Source organism: Macrotis lagotis, chromosome 1, assembly GCF_037893015.1.
Source record: "Macrotis lagotis isolate mMagLag1 chromosome 1, bilby.v1.9.chrom.fasta, whole genome shotgun sequence".
NCBI classification, from domain to species: Eukaryota; Metazoa; Chordata; class Mammalia; order Peramelemorphia; family Peramelidae; genus Macrotis; species Macrotis lagotis.
In genome coordinates, this window is record NC_133658.1 from 346,172,088 (window position 1) to 346,176,477 (window position 4,390).

General features: G+C 37.4%; 1 pseudogene; it reads left to right on the top strand.

Moving 5' to 3' along the window:
* Window positions 1-2,999: 2,999 nt before the first annotated feature.
* LOC141498572 (jupiter microtubule associated homolog 2 pseudogene) lies at window positions 3,000-3,648 on the top strand (annotated as a pseudogene).
* The last annotated feature ends 742 nt before the right edge of the window (window positions 3,649-4,390 follow it).

Here is a 4,390-nt window from a genome sequence, read left to right on the forward strand (position 1 = left end):
GAGTGAAAGGAGAGAGAAAATATAATAATTGGTAGTGGAGAGAAAAGGATGAAGGGAATTACAATTAACAACAGCAACTGTAGAAGTAACTTCTCTGATGGACTTATAAAGAATGTGATCCACCCCAGACAGAGCTGATAGTATTGGAACACAGACTCATTTAGTACATTTTTTCTCTTTTTTTCACTTTATTTCTCATGAGGTTTTTTTTATTTTTGTGAGGAGAGGGGTGATTGCTCTTACAATAAGAATATTTTAGTAATGTGTAAATAAATTTAAAAAATGAAAAGAAAAAAGATTGTCTCCTAAGGAAAGGAAATTAGCACCATCTATTGGAAGCTGTGCAGCAAAGCATGGATGAAGTAAGATTACAGAACTGGAAAGCTATAGAACTGAACAACTGGGAGATCTTTGGAGCAAAGGTTGTTGCAATGCTCAATCATCTCTACAGGACTTTCTCTCTCCCATGCCAGGAAACCTTTTTCATCCTGAAAGCTGATATTAGAAGTTTCCTTCATTCCTGAAGTAGCTCTATTTCTCTATCAGCTGGTTTCCTCCCAGATTTTTCATTTTAAGGAAGAAGGCCCTGACCTACCTAGTCTTCATTCTGTACTGTGGACTCTCCGTATGTCTCTATTGTACCCCCTCTCCTTTATCCTCCAATCCCCCTTCTACACACACCTATATTCACACTCAGACACACCCATACACACACATGCACTTATCTACACACACACACACACACAAACATACATACACTTCAGCTCCTTTTCTCTCATTAGAGTGTAAGCTTCTTGAGGGTAGGCGTTTTTCTACTCATATTTGTATTTTCATAACTTAGGACTCTGGCACAGAATAAGCATTAGATAAATCCTAGGTAAATAGATGCCAATAAAAATTCTGTTTCCTTTAACATATGCATAAAAACATTACTTGTTTGAGCCTTGTGTGCACAAAGGGTTGATGTGTTCATTGTGAATGGACGAAGAGCATCAGATACTGAAGATATTCAAGCCTCTTGAGGACTGGGATTATTTATTTCCCTTTTATCCTTGTAACCTCAGCATCCAGAACTGGGTAGGGGCAAGTAGCCAGAGAAATCAAAATTCTTCAAAGTGCTTTCACACCCTTTGCATCCCAAGAAAGTTTCTGATCCAAAAGTTCCCTTCCTCTCCTGACTCCAGTCTTCTTATTGTCACAATCCCTTCCAATTCTCTCTGTGTTTTAAGTGGAGATACAAGCACCTCCTTAGCTCCTTGGGCATGGTTACTTTGTATGTATTTTATAGATTAATAGATAGATAGATGAGATATAGGTTGATAGTTTGATGAATAGATGGATAGATAATAAACAGATTAACAGATGATAAATAGCTATTAATCAGATAGATCCAGCAGATTGGCTGGTTAGAAAACAGTTGATAGGAATATAGGTTAATAATTGGAGAGAAAAGAGAGAGAAACAGAGGTGGGTGGAAAGAGATGAATGTTGTGTTTCCCTTTAAATTGTATGCTTCTATGAACTTGAATTGATGTAGAACAAAGTAAGCAGAACCAAGATAACACACAATCACTACAACAAAGTAAATGTAAAGAATAACCACAAAACAATAAAAAGCAAAGTTGCCTAATTAAAGAACACATATGATACCAAAAAAAAAGACTTAGAAGACTTTTACAGAAGTTGAAGGTTCAAGGGTGAGGCATATCATATTTATTCCCATATTATTTTCAGATCATATTTTGCTGATTGTTTTTTCTCTTCCTCTTTTTCTTTAATATTTTTGGATACAAGGGATGGTTCCTTAGGAGAGTGTAAGGGAAGAGATACTAAGAGAAATATTTTGTGACTTAAAAACAAAGATAGCAATAAAATTTTGTTAAATGTAAATCCATAGAGGGCAGGCACTATTTCACTTTTATGCTTGTATCACCAACATCTACCACAGTGCTTCACACATAAGTGCTTAATAAATACTTTATTGATTAATCAACATTCTATATTCTTCATAGATCTAACATTCTGTACTCTAAATTATTATATTTTTCTGACATAGTTAAGTAGTAAATATAAAGCATCAGAATATGAATCAGAAGACTTGAGTTTTAGTCTAGTTTTGTTGAACAGCTCACTATATAGACCATTCTCTTCCTTAGTTTACTGCCATAGATCCCAAACTTAGAGCTATAGAAAAAAAACCAAGTTGTGCCCCCTTTTTCTAGTTCCCTTCCCCTTCCCCATTCAGTCGTTTTCTTTTTCACCTTCTTCACAAAGGTCACACTTGCTTGGTGAATCAGAATTCTAACTACTTCCAACCTGAGCTTAGTTGGGTGCAGGCATTGCTACTCTGAGGAAACAATGGTTTCTCTCCATGGACTCAGAGACAAAAGTCCTCATACCAGTGGGATGGGGAAAGAATCTTGAAAGGGAATAAGTGAGGAGCAGGTTTTTAACTGAGAAGAACAGACAGAGACAGAGATGGCCCTACCACCATTCACCCTATGAGGAAAGTAGTGGAGTTTCCTTCTCCTTGACCAACCAACCATTCCTTAAATATCTTATGTTTGTGATCATCAAGTGTACAGAATAAGACAATGGAGTTCAGAGGTGTTGATACAGTAAGTGTGAAAACACAAGAAAAGCCAATTATATTATGGTATAGAAGGCACAGGGAATATATTTGCAGCTGAAAGACCTGCCCAGGCTGGGAAGACCGAAGAGAAGGAAGGAAAAATCACCCTCAAGAACACTAGTCATTAGGTCATAAAGAGTCCCTGAACTGGAACAAAAGGTTAATAAAAGTAATTTTTAAAAGTTAATTATGGGTTGAGAGGAGGATGAAAAGATGGTCCCTGATGCTCAAGTTCCTAGCTGATCACAGAAACCAGTGAAAAAAAATTGATCTAATAATATCATAGAGGAAGGGGTCAAGTGAGAGGGTTGGAACAGTGCTCTTCTGCAATGCAAGAGGAGTGTCACTGCCACTGCCTCCTGTTTCTATGGCTGCCATCACAGCTATAACCACTGCTGCAGCCTCTACCAACACATTTCAGGGGCAGAAGAATGAGGGTTGCATGCCACATTCTAGGGTAATGAAACTACCTAGAGGCAACTCAAGCAATCTCTTTGGAACTCCAGAAGTTGTTTTTTCAAATAGCCTTACTTCAAATAGAATGCCATCTATTATCTTTGGAGCATATGAGGAACCTCAGAATACCCAAAAGGTTAAGCCTTCTGGAAGGCAAAGGAAGTGGTTTCTTTGAAGAGTCTTCTCCTATTCAGACTCAATATCATTTGAATCCCTCTGGTGGGATGACCAGTGACATATTTGAGTCTCCAGTTATCTTTACTGTGCTCTTAGCACATCCAAAAAAGCTAAAGGATCATATTGTCTTATGTGAAGGGAAGGGCACAAAATTTCAACTCAGAGCTACAGAAAATATAAATCTTCAAGAGAAGAACATGATGAGAAATGTGACAAAGCAAAAAAGGAACAAGCCAAAAAAACTTGAGTCTAAACTCAAGATTGACAAACAGGAGCAGGTTGAGCCCTGGCCTCATTCACATAACCAAGTTCTCAACCCACCAGGCATTAAATCCAATATCTCTTTCAATGAAAAGAAACTAATACCAACATCTTCAGTGTAGAAACTCTTCTATTAGAGTGTCTATTTATAATTTTGGGGCAGTTAGGTGACACAGTGGATAGAGCACCCGCCTTGGAGTCAGGAGGACTTGAGTTCAAATGAAACTTCAGATACTTAATAATTACCTGTGTGACTTTGGACAAGTCACTTAACCCCATTGCCTTGCAAAAAAAGATCTATAGTTTCTAAATAGTACAAGTTGAGTTGGGTTGGGGAGGGGAAGGGTTGATGATTTATGTGAAAATTTTTGTGTAGCATACTTGTCTTCTAGAAACACCTGGTTCTATATGGACCAGAGGATGGAGTCTTTCAGGGAATAAGAAAACAAATATTATGGGTACAATAATGAATTCCCCAGAATTGCATCCATGAATTTGTTCCAAATATGAAAGAATCTTTGATAGAGTGAAAATAATTGGGGAAAGAAAAGGTATTAGGAATATCTACATTTTGGTGGACTAATGTGCATCTAAAGGTGATCCTGCTTCAATAGCCATTCACAGTGTCACTAGAGAACTAAAACCTCATGTGAAAGATGTGTCAGAAAGCTGCTGGAGGAGTCCCTACCCCTCTCTTGTCTGGTAAAGGAATGCAATAGATCATTTAACTTACATATTCTTTATACTGTAGAGTGATGAAACAGGACTTTTACATTTTATAGGGGCACTATTAAAACTGAGAAAACAAGTGTCCTTTTAAGTTTGCCTTCATGATACATTGTTCCACAGATATCCTATGAAGCT